We start from the raw sequence: 17,037 nt of genomic DNA on the forward strand, positions 1-17,037 counted from the left end.
TTTTTCTGAATCTGCAGAGCACAAGGTGGCACTCTTTGAAAATTCCCTCATGCTTGATTTATGGTTCCTTTGCTTACCAGCTCCAGTTGAGAAGCATGGCACAGAGAATCGTCAGGGGACACCTCAACTTCAAGTCAGTGCTGTGATTAAAAACTAGTAGTAAGGAAGCAGTCGTTTACAAACCCACGGTCTACAACATGAGTAGCATTATATCACGTGATATCAACACCTGTTGTTTAAAGCACTACACAAATGCACAACCTGTGGTAGAAGGAGTGATATAAAACAAGTCGTTACTTAATACACAAGTTATTATTATCTTAACCGCTTTCTTTTTAATTTGCTGGGAGGGTGCAATTTTGTCATCGTCATCCTGCTTAGCTAAAAATCATCACATGCACTGTGTGAATCATGCAATAGCAATAATACAGATTGACCATATCTGTTTTCAGAACACAGTGGACGTGCAGATCAAGCGCGGATGGGAACTGAATATATAATGATCGATGTTTAACTGCGGGTAAAGCGGTCACACCTGAGCTGGAATCCTACTCTGTGAAATGTGTGTCATGGCGGTATTATTTGCCTAATTCCGGCATCTCGTGTTATGATTTTCATTCCAAATTCAGTGAAGCTGCGCTATTACACTACATGGTGTAAGGTCGTTCAGGTAAAAAAAAATCCGTGGTGGGAGCACAGTGCCCATGGAGAGAAGCAAGCGGCTCTTGTTCGCAGCCTTTTGGGGCATTTATATTTTAGTGTCACGTGTGTGCTTGCAACAATTTTATAAGCAAGAATTCAGTTGGTGCTAAAAACTGAGCTAAACGCCAGTTATTCATTTCACAGTATTTTGTGTTATTTTACCAAAATTCCACGAATTGCGCGCACCTGTAGTTTGCAGCCGAAAGTAACTCTTCACGGGGTCGCTGTGTGATGAGTGAAGAAACCTCGGATCACACAGCAGCACAATGTGCGTTAGCAGGCCAGCGTCTGCCAGTCACGGTGGACTGAGGGTCACTCCAATTAACACATAGTGACTTCAGTCTGTTTGGACAAAGCTTTTCAGTGACCTTTCAGTACTTGTTTGCACTGCACGTACCTTATGTACATCATTTGCCACAGGGTGGTGAGCCGCACACATGCAAGTTACCATGGAGCAGGAAAGTGTATATTACGGACCCAGCGGAATCTCACAACCAATGCCTACAAGTTTAGGCAAAGAAAGAGGGAGGAACCGGGATGCAAATGCTTTCATGGGGAATAAAGTGTGGTACGGTACGTTCATCTGAAAACGACCTAGAAAGTAAGGCTTTGGCAAAAAAATGCATAATACAAAGGACAAGCTAGGGTTGGATCAAGTTGACATTGTAAGGAAAGGGATTGACACAGGATACCTTTTCCAGATAAAACAAAGGAAGAATGAAGAGAGAAATAAAAACGTAAATGGCCATTAGAACTGAACCAATGCAAATCAACAGAAGTCAGTGGCGAGGCTATAAAGTAGCACAATGCAATACACAGACCTATATGATAGGAAACTATTTCATTCAGAACTTTCTGTAAAATTGGATCGATGACTTGCCTTCTGGAATCGAAGCATTTCAGAATTCTACTGTATCAAAGGTGTAATATAGGCCTCCAGAATCCAGGAAGGACATGAAGGCCAGTACGGTGATCGCAGCTCCCCCAGGAAATAGAGGAACGATGGAAACAAACTGACCCCAAAATTAGATGGGATCTATGGAATCCCATTAGCCTCCTTGGAAACAAAATAAAGAAAATCTCAAAAACTATCTGGGAGTAAACAAATGGCAACGCCTGATCCACCAATGCTAGAACAAAAGCAACTGGTTCAACAACTAATTAAAACACCAGAAGTGAACTTTAAAAGCAGTAAAGGCAAAGCACACACACATGATTTTGAATCCAACTCGCCCACACTCATACAACTAAGGAGAGAGTGCCAAAAAGCAATCAGGCCCATATTTCAGACAAAGTGGCGCATCAGCTATGATGCACCACTTTTCTTACGCCCCCTCTACCGGCACCTAAGTACAGAATGGTTGCACCATGTTTATTATATGGCATACCATGGTAGATCATTAGCATAAGAGCATCAAAAGTTTTGATGCTATTGCGGTGCTTTTCCACACTAGCGTCAACATTTTTTAAACTAGCGCAACAAGTGCAAGGAGAACCATAGGTCATTATGGGAGCGCCATTTTAAGGCCTGCTCTGAGCAGGCATTAAAAATTATGCCAAAAATAGTGCAGTGAAGACAGTGAAATTTCACTGCACGATTTTTGCGGGCCTCCAAGCGCCAGAATGCCCCTGTTGCAAATATTACATGTGGTGCAGGCATAATGTGGCGCAAGGGGTTACAAAGTGGCACAATGGATGCGTTGCTCCACTTTGTAAATATGACGCAGCAGAAAAGCCACTTTAGCGCTGCCTTAGTATAAAATAAATTATGCTATGGCAGTGCTAAGGTGGCACTGGAGGCTCTTAAATATGCCCCAGAATGCGTAAAGAGCGAACAAGACTGGATCGATGTTATCCATGCCTGCAAATCAAAGAAAAACAAATTTCTATGGGCCATGATCAACTAGCTAGAATGTGGCATGACTTCTTTTGCAGGCAGTCATGTCCCCCTACAAGCCTGGTCAGCCCACACTGGCTCCTTGTACCATCCCGTAGAATCACCAACAACGTACGTAGACAAGAGTAATTCCCCAAGCATCAGCTTCTCACAAACTGTAATCGAAGACCAGCCCAAACGACCTACCGGCGTCGATCTGCAAGTATGACTCGGGCCTGTGGAATAAACAACTCTTCCAGCTGTTAAACCTCTGTCTCCAGAAAAACAACATATCCGAGTCTTAGCAAAGGGCTATTCTTCACCTCATCTATAAAAAAGTCTCCTATTCAAACAAAAGATAGTTATTGAATGATCGCACAGGCACTGACTCAAATATTTTTGCTTGCATCCTGTTACAAGAACTAGAATGTTGGGCGTATGAAATAGGACTGATTCCACTAACCCAAACAGGCTTCTGCATCAAATCATGTACAATCAATAATCTCTCCACCCTCATCATGAAATATAATCAAAAAACCCAGTTGCTTCAGACAAGATGTATTGATTTTTCAAAAGCCTTTGATTAAATGGATAGAAATTTACTATAGAGCAAACTGGCTTTGTGAACATCCTGTCAAATCTTTTACGTATTGTGCAGCTTCTGTACTCAGAAACCTGGGCAAAAGTGAGTCTTAGCGCCAACAAGGGCCTGTCCCGGGTGATCTGAATCAGGCGAGCTCTAACACAGGGGTCCGTTCTTGCACAATTATTGTTTAACCTGTATATTTCAGACATGAGCAAAGCACTGAATGAAGCGCATTCTCACTCTCCAGAACTGGACAATCAACTGCTGACCACATAGTGCTGCTGAACTTAACTCCAACTGGATTGCAAAGTCTACTGAAAGTGTTAGCCCTTTACTATGAACAGAACCACATGACAGTGAACCTAGAGAAAAACGAAATAGTAATTTTTGGAGGCGAACAGGGGGAAATTGTACCTGGGAGGCAATCTTGTGAAAAAAATAGCTTGAGTTACAAATATTTGGGGGCAAGGCGTCAAGATTGCAATCCCCCAAGCCTCAACTAAATACACCAAAGCCCTGCTTGGCGTCACTCATCAGTGCTTTAAAAAAAACATTTAACATGATCCCTGCACCAACTTGGAATCCAGCTCTAACAGCAATCAAAGCTAAGATGACCCCAACTTTCGCCTATGGGCCAGAAGTCTCCCCATGAAAGATTAGTCTATTTATCAACAACTCTCAATGTAAGGCTTTCGGGCTCATATTTTATCTTCCTCAATACACCTCAGCCGAACAAATCTGGCTCGAGTTCAGATTACAAGATCAAGGACTAATTCAGCAACGTTCTAAGAGAGGCTAGACAGGATTAATTTAAATGTCTTATTTGGAAAGAGATTCAAGAAGGCGGCAAAATAAATCACTGGGCTGGTGCCAGAAGCGAGGCCCTAGATGCGCTGGAAGCACACCATCTCTGGGAAGCAAATATATCCCACAGTGCCTTTAAGCTTGCCATGAATAAACAAATACAACCTCTGTTGTGGATCAAAGACAAAGAATCCTTAAAAAAACCACAAACATTCGTGGACATGCGTAAACACATATAAATCACTAAATCCGCAAGTCTACTTATTTGAAATAATCAAAGGGTTCCACAAACTCAGATTTTTAGCCCTGAGGTTTAGCCTATCCCGTACCAGCGAACATGGGTTCCAGCGCCTACTTTATCGTCATGCAGACTGTGCCACGGACAAAAAGAAACTCTCTTGCACATACTGTGCATCTGCCCAAATTTATAATCTGAACGTAGGAAGCTCTTACGCAACATCTTTAACACCTATGGGATAAGGGCTTGCTACCACACCCTTCTTTTCTGCGTCCATTGCTCGAGTGCTCAGGTAATAGTCTGCTTAGCAAATTTCATCACCCAAGCGGAGAAACTGCTTAAATTGAGGCCCAAAATACTCTGTCACATAGAGCTTTTCCAACAAGCATACACACCTCAATGCACGCACACCCTATTGTACTTTTCAAGCACTTGCCACTTTAAGTGCGTGGAATACGAAATTTCCTAGCTATCGTGAAGGAAAGTTTCAATTCTATTAAGGACACGGAGGCGAGGATTATGCAAATCTTTCTTCACTCTTTATTCAACAGCAAGTTCAAAGTTAAACAAAACATGAACAGAAAAACTACAAGTTCCATGAGCCCGCCGCCATGGTAACGAGTATCCAATGAGGTGCCCTCCTTCACGTCAGTATAAATGGCCCGAGACACGTCACACTTCCTCGACTTCACTGCGGAAGGAATCCTGGTAGAGTCAATTGGTCGTAGTTTCGGAACCTAAAAAATAGGTGTAATTAGATGCAAGTCCGATAGAACACAGGAAACCTACCAAAGGCAACAAAGTTATGAACTCCAAAACACATATAAATGAAAAATATATCTGAATCAAGTGTTTTCCTGAAAAATTAAAATATGAGCAGAATAACCAATAAACAAAAGCATAAACGCAAGTATACCACCTTGCTACGCAGATAGATGTAATCGGGAGGGAACATATCCGCGAAATGTATGTGGGTGGGATAATCCTCGCCTCCGTGTCCTTAATAGAATTGAAACTTTCCTTCACGATAGCTAGGAAATTTCGTATTCTATCACAGGACCGGAGGCGAGGATTATGCAAGTTCAAAGCTTACTTACCACCAGTGCGGCTGCGTCGTGAATTGGTTTAAAGTAAAACGTCTTAAAAGTAGACTCTGAAGACCAATCAGCAGCATGCATGATGTCCTCCAATCTGCCCCCCACCTGTATGGCTTTGGAAGCCATAGCTCCCCGAGTAGAATGAGCCCCAAAAACTCGAATATCTATACCTGCCTCAGAGAGAATCCACCGGATCCATCTGGCAATGGAGGGAGAAGAAACCGCCCTAAACGGCTTCTTAATAGAAATCAACAATTGAGTCTCACCTGGGGGTCTACAAGAACTGGTTACTTCCTCATAGACTTTGAGACATCTAACCACACATAGCCTCGGGGAATCAGGAAAAACGGGATAGGACACCGACCTGGTATTATTCTTTGTCCTCCTTGCAATAGTAAACGTGACTCCTTCTGGAGTAAAGACTCGAGCGGAAACATCCAGTGCTCTGATATCTGACACACGCTTACAGGAAATGAGGCAGAGAAGCATGGCTAATTTTGCCGACAATTCCTTCATCGACAAATATTGGTTGTCCCGCCAAGAGGATAAGAGATTAAGAACCAAGTTCACATCCCAGAGCTCCGAATATCTAGGTTGTGGAGGTCTGGAGAGTCTAATACCCCTAAGAAGTTTACAAACCCAGGGATGCCCCCCAATCGGGAGATTATTCAGGGGAGGATGGCCCGCAGAGATGGCCGAGCGAAAAGAATTGATGGTGCGATACGCTAAGCCGGATGCAGCTAATTCCGCCAGGAAATTGATGATGTCGGCAATGCTGGCCCCCATGGGATCGCAGTGTTTGCCCACACACCAACTAGACCACCTATTCCATGCTGATCTATATCGTTTGCATGTACCAGGGGCCCAGGCCTGTGCGATGAAGTTATTAGCTTCCTGCGAAAGCCGGTTGTTTTGCCAATGATGCCGGAAATCTTCCAAGCTATGAGGGGAAGATGACCTTGAAGGATTAGAGGGTGGCAGCACCCCGACGGATCCAGGAGTATCGAGGGAAAATCCGGGAGGCGAAGAGGACACTCGCACGAGAGTTCCAGCAGAGTCGGGAACCATGCCTGTGATCTCCACCAGGGGGTATTAGAATCACCGTCGCCTCCTGGCGGCGAACTTGAGCAGCAACCCGCGGGATAAGAAGAAACGGGGGAAAAGCATAACCCTGAAGCGTGCCCCAATGTTGGAGAAACGCATCTACTGCCATCGCTCCCGGATCCGGACGCCAGCTGAAGTATAGGGGAAGCTGGGCATTCCAACGAGACGCAAAGAGATCCACTGAACAGGGACCCCAATGATCCATGATCGCCTGAAAAACCGAGCGATGTAGTCGCCAATCGCTGGGATCCCGGAGAAACCGAGAATTCCAGTCTGCCCACACATTCTGGGTTCCCGGAAGATACTCCGCTGTGACTGAGATTTGGTGTTGAAGGCAAAAATGCCAAAAATCTATCGCTAGCCCCGCTAGGGCTCTTGATCTTGTTCCCCCTAAACGATTTATGTATTGCACTGCCGATACGTTGTCCATCCGTAGTAGAACTACGCATGAGACCATGTTTCTCGTGAGGGACTTGATTGCAAAAGAACCCGCCAGGAGCTCCAGGCAGTTGATATGCATGGTTAGTTCCTGCGGGGTCCAGCGTCCCCCCAACGAGATGTCCCCGCAACGAGCCCCCCATCCCTGGCGACTGGCATCTGACTCGATCACCAGATCCGGGGCCGCCCCAAAGATGGCCCTGCCATTCCATGCCTCCATGTGGTCCAGCCACCAGCACAACTCCGTCCTGGCCACTTGAGACAGGGAGATCAACTCGGAGTACGTCACCCCTCGGCGAAGGTGAAACGCTTTCAAGCGTTGCAGGGCTCTGTAGTGTAGGGGACCCGGAAAAATGGCTTGAATCGAAGACGAAAGCAGGCCTACTACTCTGGCTAACTGGCGTAGAGAGATCTGGTCCCGTTGCAGGACCTTTCTCAGTTCCTTCTTTATTTTGGAAATCTTTGTCGCCGGGAGACTGAGAGACGCTGAGCGGGAATCCACTAGAAACCCTAGGAAGACTAACGATTGAGTCGGGGTAAGTTGCGACTTCTGTTGGTTGATCACAAAACCAAGGACCTGGAAAAGCGCAATAGTTGTGTTCAGATTGAACATCAACCGAGACCTGGACTGATCCATCAAAAGGATGTCGTCCAGATAAATTATGAGGCGAATGCCTTGTAACCTCAGAGTTTCCACTACTGGTTTGAGAAGTTTTGTGAAGCACCACGGCGCCGACGACAGGCCGAAGGGGAAGTGTTTGCTTGCTTGGCCCGCTCCGCCAATTGAATAATTTGTGTGAGGGGACCTAACACATCAAGAAGTTTATCCTGGCATGCCCTCCAGGAGCGATCAATCCCTTTCTTGGGATCCTTGGTGTACTTGGAGAAAAACGTACACATTTTTGGGTCAATAACTGGCGTGAGAGCGACCTTATCTGATAAAGACGGGCGTGGGCACTCCGCCCGTAGACGAGCGCGCACCTCTTTGTCCAGAGGTTGCCTAATTTTACCGGCGACATATTCAGCCACCTTGTGGTCTGGACGCCACTCCGAGGAACGCGGATGGTAGATACCCTCCGGCTCAAACATATCGGAGTCAGAATCGGCGTGATCCGAAGGATCTGGTAGGGTAGCACCCGGACGCCAAGGGCGACCCGAGTCGTCATCTAGAGATGATGAGTCCTCATCTGAACCTCCCATGAAGCCTTTGGGGGATCCCCGATCAGGGTTCCATAGGTGGTGAAGCTTGTCACCCAGTACTCCGGGCAAACGGTCCTCCCGGGAGGGTACGCGCTTATGCGCGCGCGCACTCTTGGGATTGGGTGAAAATACCCCATCCCCCAGGTGCCCCGCGTCGCGCTTGCGCATTTTCCTGGGGGCTGAAAGGGTAGAGGAATCACCCTCTGCTCCCGTCACACCAAACATGCCCGTACCTCTGGACACCTGTTCAGTAAGCTTAGCTACAGTATCCCTAAGAGGGGCCAAAGCGTGAGAAATAGCCTGGGAAAACAAAGTGTCCCCTCCGGGGGGAAGGGTACGGTGAGAGGGACCCTCACCTGGGGACATGTTGGGAAAAGGTTCATTCTCTTGGGAGGAATGCATAATGAGGACTATGACAGAGTGTACACCCAACAAAAAATATACAATATATAGGGTAAAATCCCTACCCTCTCTGTCACTGACAGTAAGTCAAGAAAATAATGCCTTCCCTAATGGGGTAATTCTTACCCAAACGGGTGTCAGGGTAGGGAAGATGAAAAAATGCACCAGGGTGGCAAACATGCAATAGAGGAGAAACCCTCAAACCCGGGAAGAAAAGCAAAGTGGTTAATGCAGATATGCCTGCTAAGAGACTGAGTGTGTCATCTGGCAGGCCTGGAAATCGAACCCTGCTTGTCTGGGTGAAAGGCAGGAACCTAACTCCCTGGACACAACAGGTTTCCCCAAAAAAGCAAACGCGAAGCGCGAGCCACGCGCTGAAAGAAACGCGCTCTTCGAGTACGAAGAACACAGCGCGCGCTCCCTCTGGTGGGCCCGACGTGTATTAACACGCCGAGGGCCGAAAGGAAACTAAGCGCTCGAGCGGCCCGTCCGTTCCGGACCGCTCGTGGCGAGAAAGCGGCTACAGAAAGCCCCGTAAAACAATTGAGCGGCAGCGCGCCAAGTTAAGGAAAACAAACTCCCAACGGAGGCAGAAAAGGCACTTATCTGAGCAGTGAAGAAAGAGAGTGTGACGTGTCTCGGGCCATTTATACTGACGTGAAGGAGGGCACCTCATTGGATACTCGTTACCATGGCGGCGGGCTCATGGAACTTGTAGTTTTTCTGTTCATGTTTTGTTTAACTTTGAACTTGCTGTTGAATAAAGAGTGAAGAAAGATTTGCATAATCCTCGCCTCCGGTCCTGTGATAGAATTGCACCATTATTGGACCACCGCTGCAACAGCCTAATGGTAGCAATGGTCGCTACTCGCACGAACAATCAGTCTGTAGAGTAATCATTAAACATCCCACTTTCACTTGAGTGCACTTTAAATATTCAGCCCACATCTGAGTGCATTTTAAGATCGAACTAAGATCCACAGCAGGGCCTGTGTTACGCATGCTGTGTTGCGCTTTTCAAGCACTTGGCACTTTAATTGGCTGGTAACACACCACCAGTGATCCGCCGCTGCAACTGTTTAATGGCAGCGGCATTCACTTTTCTAACGTTCATTCAGTTACGAGAGCAGTAACCACGCACCCCAATTTCAATTGAGTGCACCTCAGGCTTGAACTATAGACCTCGTTGGGTACTTCACGCATGCCTGGTTGCACTCTTTAAGAATTTCTGTTTTAAACGTGTGGTACTGTGCTATGACAGGACTTTCAGCGCAATGACACAACCCCTTTTTACATCCTTTTTTATGTATATTGTTTCTATCATGTAAGGTTTTAATTAACTGTAACATGAGTAATAAACCAATTAATTCAATGTATTAAAAGGCTTTTTAACTTGAATAGAAAAAATCTCGTGAAAGTTAAACATGAAATAAGCTATGCTCTTTCTTTTCTGATCAAGAGGCACTCATGATCGCTCCCCTGAAAAAGTACATTCCCATAATGTTACGTAGCCTGCTGTATAGCATCTGTTTTAGGACATCCTCATTCCTCACTCCTCATCCCTACTTCTCTTCAATCATCCCTACTTCTCATCCATCATCCCTGCTTCTCTTCCATCATCCTTACTTCTCTTCCATCATCTCTACTTCTCATCCATCATCCCTACTTCTCATCCATCATATATCATCCCTACTCCTCATCCATCATCCCTACTTCTCATCCATCATACATCATCCCTACTTCTCATCCATCACCCCTAGGGATGAGGAGTAGGGATGATGGATGAGAAGCAGGGATGATGGATGAGAAGTAGGGATGATGGAAGAGAAGTAGGGATGATACATGATGGATGAGAAGTAGGGAAGATGGATGAGAAGTAGGGATGATCTTGTCTGGATGCATCCGTAAACTGGTTAGATGTAACCAACATGGTTTTGTTCCCGGTAGGGACACAACTGATCACATAAGGAGGGTTAAAGCATTATTTGATGCTACATACGTGGCATCAGAGCCTATGGCCATGATTTTATTGGATGCAGAGAAAGCATTTGACAGAGTTAACTGGAAGTATCTTTTGGATATATTAAGGGTATATGGCTTAGGAGAAAGATTCACCACAGCTGTCAAAGCGCTATATAAGGAACCGAGTGCTAGTATACAGATCAGGGGAGAATGTTCCCATCCCTTTAGGATTAGATGGGGTACACGGCAAGGATGCTCACCATTATTATTTGCGCTATACTTAGATCCCTTCCTACGATTTTTGGAAAAGAATATGAATGTTCAGCCAGTTATTCGCTATGGGTGGTCAACAAAATTTTTGGCTTATGCAGATGATGTGGCAGTCTTTTTTTGTTGCTAATGTCACCCGAAATGGGAAGGGTATGCCCAGACGTGGGTCCCGTGCTTCCCATGCCACTGGATTCAAGCTAGCCTGGCTGAGGAGGGGTGAAACCCCGAAACCGGTCCCAGGATGCTTGTTTCCAGTCCAGGGAAGACCTGGCCTGGCAGTTCGGGCTGGACTGTTCCCATGGGGAACAGGGTCAAGACTGATTTGCATATGGCTGGGTCCAAACTGGAATGGCATGGGCAGCAAAAAAACGATGGATTAAACCCAAATCTGTGACTGGGGGTGAGTGTTTGCATTGTCAGCACTCCGTCCATCGTCTTTTTGTGTTGCTAATGTCACCCTAAATGGGAAGGGTATGCCCAGACGTGGGTCCCGTGCTTCCCATGCCACTGGATTCAAGCTAGCCTGGCTGAGGAGGGGTGAAACCCCGAAACCGGTCCCAGGATGCTTGTTTCCAGTCCAGGGAAGACCTGGCCTGGCAGTTCGGGCTGGACTGTTCCCATGGGGAACAGGGTCAAGACTGATTTGCATATGGCTGGGTCCAAACTGGAATGGCATGGGCAGCAAAAAAACGATGGATTAAACCCAGATCTGTGACTGGGGGTGAGTGTTTGCATTGTCAGCACTCCGTCCATCGTCTTTTTGTGTTGCTAATGTCAATGTCACCCTAAATGGGAAGGGTATGCCCAGACGTGGGTCCCGTGCTTCCCATGCCACTGGATTCAAGCTAGCCTGGCTGAGGAGGGGTGAAACCCCGAAACCGGTCCCAGGATGCTTGTTTCCAGTCCAGGGAAGACCTGGCCTGGCAGTTCGGGCTGGACTGTTCCCATGGGGAACAGGGTCAAGACTGATTTGCATATGGCTGGGTCCAAACTGGAATGGCATGGGCAGCAAAAAAACGATGGATTAAACCCAGATCTGTGACTGGGTGTAAGTGTTTGCATTGTCAGCACTCCGTCCATCGTCTTTTTGTGTTGCTAATGTCACCCTAAATGGGAAGGGTATGCCCAGACGTGGGTCCCGTGCTTCCCATGCCACTGGATTCAAGCTAGCCTGGCTGAGGAGGGGTGAAACCCCGAAACCGGTCCCAGGATGCTTGTTTCCAGTCCAGGGAAGACCTGGCCTGGCAGTTCGGGCTGGACTGTTCCCATGGGGAACAGGGTCAAGACTGATTTGCATATGGCTGGGTCCAAACTGGAATGGCATGGGCAGCAAAAAAACGATGGATTAAACCCAGATCTGTGACTGGGGGTGAGTGTTTGCATTGTCAGCACTCCGTCCATCGTCTTTTTGTGTTGTTAATGTCACCCTAAATGGGAAGGGTATGCCCAGACGTGGGTCCCGTGCTTCCCATGCCACTGGATTCAAGCTAGCCTGGCTGAGGAGGGGTGAAACCCCGAAACCGGTCCCAGGATGCTTGTTTCCAGTCCAGGGAAGACCTGGCCTGGCAGTTCGGGCTGGACTGTTCCCATGGGGAACAGGGTCAAGACTGATTTGCATATGGCTGGGTCCAAACTGGAATGGCATGGGCAGCAAAAAAACGATGGATTAAACCCAGATCTGTGACTGGGGGTGAGTGTTTGCATTGTCAGCACTCCGTCCATCGTCTTTTTGTGTTGCTAATGTCACCCTAAATGGGAAGGGTATGCCCAGACGTGGGTCCCGTGCTTCCCATGCCACTGGATTCAAGCTAGCCTGGCTGAGGAGGGGTGAAACCCCGAAACCGGTCCCAGGATGCTTGTTTCCAGTCCAGGGAAGACCTGGCCTGGCAGTTCGGGCTGGACTGTTCCCATGGGGAACAGGGTCAAGACTGATTTGCATATGGCTGGGTCCAAACTGGAATGGCATGGGCAGCAAAAAAACGATGGATTAAACCCAGATCTGTGACTGGGGGTGAGTGTTTGCATTGTCAGCACTCCGTCCATCGTCTTTTTGTGTTGCTAATGTCACCCTAAATGGGAAGGGTATGCCCAGACGTGGGTCCCGTGCTTCCCATGCCACTGGATTCAAGCTAGCCTGGCTGAGGAGGGGTGAAACCCCGAAACCGGTCCCAGGATGCTTGTTTCCAGTCCAGGGAAGACCTGGCCTGGCAGTTCAGGCTGGACTGTTCCCATGGGGAACAGGGTCAAGACTGATTTGCATATGGCTGGGTCCAAACTGGAATGGCATGGACAGCAAAAAAACAATGGATTAAACCCAGATCTGTGACTGGGGGTGAGTGTTTGCATTGTCAGCACTCCGTCCATCATCTTTTTGTGTTGCTAATGTCACCCTAAATGGGAAGGGTATGCCCAGACGTGGGTCCCGTGCTTCCCATGCCACTGGATTCAAGCTAGCCTGCCTGAGGAGGGGTGAAACCCCGAAACCGGTCCCAGGATGCTTGTTTCCAGTCCAGGGAAGACCTGGCCTGGCAGTTCGGGCTGGACTGTTCCCATAGGGAACAGGGTCAGGACTGATTTGCATATGGCTGGGTCCAAACTGGAATGGCATGGGCAGCAAAAAAACGATGGATTAAACCCAGATCTGTGTCTGGGGGTGAATGTTTGCATTGTCAGCACTCCGTCCATTGTCTTTTTGTGTTGCTAATAACTGCGAACCCTGATCTTGCCCTGAGAGAAATTGAGGATGCAGCAGAAAATTTTGGGGCAGTCTCTGGCTATCTCCTCAACAGAGATAAAACGCAAATAGTTATGAATGAGTATTGAGGTCGTCAGATACACGGAAAGTAGAACACGCAGTGTATCTAGGGATTGATATTCAACCTCAGGTAGAGGAGATTGTCCGGTATAATCTTTTGCCTATTATAGAAAATGCCAGATATAATTTTAGTAGATGGAACAACTTGCACATGACGATCATGGGGCGGTGTAATCTGATAAAGATGACGTTCCTACCGAAAATATTATATTTATTTCGTGCAATTCCATTGGAAATTGAGAAATCTTGGTTTAGGAAATTAGATCAACTACTTTTGCGGTTTGTTTGGTCCTACGGAAGATATGCAGGGCAAGCAAATATATGACACTTTCAAGGGGAAAGGGTGGATGGTCCCTCCCCAACTTTAAATTGTACCAGATGGTAGCTGCAATTCAGTATATGCAATCTTTGTTTATAAGGGGAACACTTGTAAATGATAGGGAATATGACCCTAGTATTTATGAGCTATTAATTGGCCCGGATGCAAAAGGGGCGATGTTCAAGCTTTTGGAACCAAGCTAGTTTAAGAAAACTCGGTTTAAAGTTCTTCAGGCAGCTTTTAAAATCTGGGGTCTATTGCAAAAGAAAATGAGATTGGGAAGGTATAATTACTATACTCTGATCAAAGATAACATGTTCTTCCCTGGGATTTTTCACGATAGTATTATGGAAAGGTGGAATCAAAAGGGCATACAAAAGGCTCTGGGATTTTTTTGAGGATTCTACAATTATGGCTTTTGGAAGCCTACGGGGGAAATTCGAATTAGCCCAAACAAGTTTTTTCAAGTACTTACAAGTAAGAGACTTTATCTTACGAAAGACTGGTGGACCAGTAGGGTTTGTTAAGAATTCTTTACTAGATAAGATGAATTCATCTGATAAGAATATGATACAATTATTATATGTGGAATTGACAGAGAATCTTCCTGATGATCTAGTGAAGCATAGTAAAAAATGGAGTATTAAGCTAAATGTGGAAGAGGAAGCCTTTTATGAGTCTCTAGAGTTAGGGTGTACCTCCCTGTTGTCAGCATCTCTCCAGGCACAACATTATAAAACAATATTTGACCTGTATATTACGCCCAGGAAATTAGCACACTGGGGTCGGGAACAAGGGGTACACTGCCCAAGATGTCAGCAACATGGGGTGAATAAAATCCATATGTTTGAGACCTGTATAAAATTAGTGAACATTCAAGTGAAACCGGAAAAGTTTATTAAAGATGTTGTAGGATTAGAAATTGAGTTAACACCTGGGGTGGTTATATTAGGAGTCACGGAGCAAAGGAAGCCTACTGTCAGAAAATGTCTTTTTATGATTATGTCAGTATATTGACTGTGTATTTCTTCGGTATGGCTTGATCAAACACCTCCTACATATCAGAATTGGTTAGATCATCTCCTTGCAGTATACCAGCTGGAAAAGACCCTGTATGAGTGAAAAGGGAAAAGAGGGAGACAAAAAGGGCGAAAGATATGGGGGGTCTTGGGTGAGTGGCTTGCCAATAAGTGACGATTGTATTAGATATGTTATATGTGTTTAAATCATCTGCAGATTTATTGTTGTGATTGTTGGTAACTATACATATGTTTATCTATGGTTATTTTGGGTACTAAAAAAAAAAAAATTAAAAAAAAAAAAAGAGAAGCAGGGATGATGGATGAGAAGTAGGGATGATGTATGATGGATGAGAAGTAGGAATGAGGATTTCCTAAAATGGATGCTGTACTGCTGGTTAGTGCCTAGCTTGAATGATAAAGTCATGAACAAAGTGGAGACTGGCAGAATAACTTCCAAATGAAAAGCAACAACAGTTTTTGAAGTTTTATATAGAGCAAATGAAGGTATTGGAACGCTTGACATGAGCATTAAACAAGAACACATCAATTTTTTTTATTTAGTTCAGTTTATTTGTAAATGGCATGCTTTTTTAACTTAAGTGTGTTTATGATTCCACTTATGGTTTATACAACTAATTAAGCCTTATTTTCTCAAGTAACAGTGAAATAACATTTGATGAGTGGAATAGAGACTTTAACTCAAAAGATGTGAACAGTTTTTTCACAAATTTACCGTTTCTCATAGATATAAATGGATGATTTTCGTTCTCTGTAAAACAGAAGAAGAAGTTCTCTTACAGGACATTGTGGAAAGATAGCAAATGTACTGGGGGCTCAGAGTGCATTTGAAGTCTTAACCTTTGTCAAATGTCAACATTGGCACATCCTGCCGAATGACATTTTAAACGTGCAGCTGTTGGTGCACCTCTGTTGTACTCCACATCTGACACATACTTATTGTAGTGTGGTTGATATTTAATAATTTCATGTTAGCCTTTCCTTGGGGTTCATTCAGGCCACCTGCCTTCAGAGAAACAGCAGCCACTTGTGTTCTAGGAAAGTGCTGAAGCAGATGTCTTAATTAGAAATTATTAATGCATGTTTATGTATTTTTAATAATGATTTATGTAGAAAAATGAATAACGTAGAAAAATGATATACGTTTGAAATTGTGACCTCAAAGATTGACCACCAGTGTTAACAAATTGTACTAAATAATTAATAATCCACATTAAATATTAAAATATATTAGATTAATGTAGTAATATGTCATATTAAGCGTTATGAAATATGCTTTAGCTTATTAATTGTAGGCCTTAATTTAGTGAGTGTCTTGGCCTAGTTTTGCCAGGCCTCATGCAGAAGCTGTATTTCTAAGCGTTTAATCAAAAATGCTGACAGAGTGGAATAACTGTGAATTGTTCATTGTTTAATAAAATGCTTAGCAGAAGCTTTCTATGGGAACTGACAGACAGGAGATTATGGGGCTGATTCTAACCTTGGCGGACGGCGGAGGCCGTCCGCCAAGGTTCCGCCGTCAGAACACCGCACCGCGGTCGAAAGACCGCGGCGGTGATTCTGAGATTTGCCCTGGGCTGGCGGGCAGCCGCCAAAAGGCCGCCCGCCAGCCCAGGGCAAATCAACCTTCCCACTAGGATGCCGGCTCAGAATTGAGCCGGCGGAGTGGGAAGGTGCGACGGGTGCAGTTGCACCCGTCGCGTATTTCAGTGTCTGCTAGGCAGACACTGAAATACTTTGTGGGGCCCTCTTACGGGGGCCCCTGCCGTGCCCATGCCAGTGGCATGGGCACGGCAGGGGCCCCCAGGGGCCCTGCGGCACCCCCTACCGCCATCCTGTTCCTGGCGGGCGAACTGCCAGGAACAGGATGGCGGTAGGGGGTGTCAGAATCCCCCATGGCGGCGCAGCAAGCTGCGCCGCCATGGGGGATTCTAAGGGCAGCGGTAAACCGGCGGGAGACCGCCGGTTTGCCTCTTCTGACCGCGGCCGAACCGCCGCGGTCAGAATGCCCTGCGGGGCACCGCCGGCCTGTCGGCGGTGCTCCCGCCGACCCTGGCCTTAGACCGCCGGGGTCAGAATGACCCCCTATGTCTCTAGTAATGTATCAAAATGTGTGTAATGTGCGTGAGATGTACTTTCCCAGGACGCGCACAATGAAGACACTGACTGGAGACGAAGATGCAA

Source organism: Pleurodeles waltl, chromosome 2_2 (assembly GCF_031143425.1).
Source record: "Pleurodeles waltl isolate 20211129_DDA chromosome 2_2, aPleWal1.hap1.20221129, whole genome shotgun sequence".
NCBI classification, from domain to species: Eukaryota; Metazoa; Chordata; class Amphibia; order Caudata; family Salamandridae; genus Pleurodeles; species Pleurodeles waltl.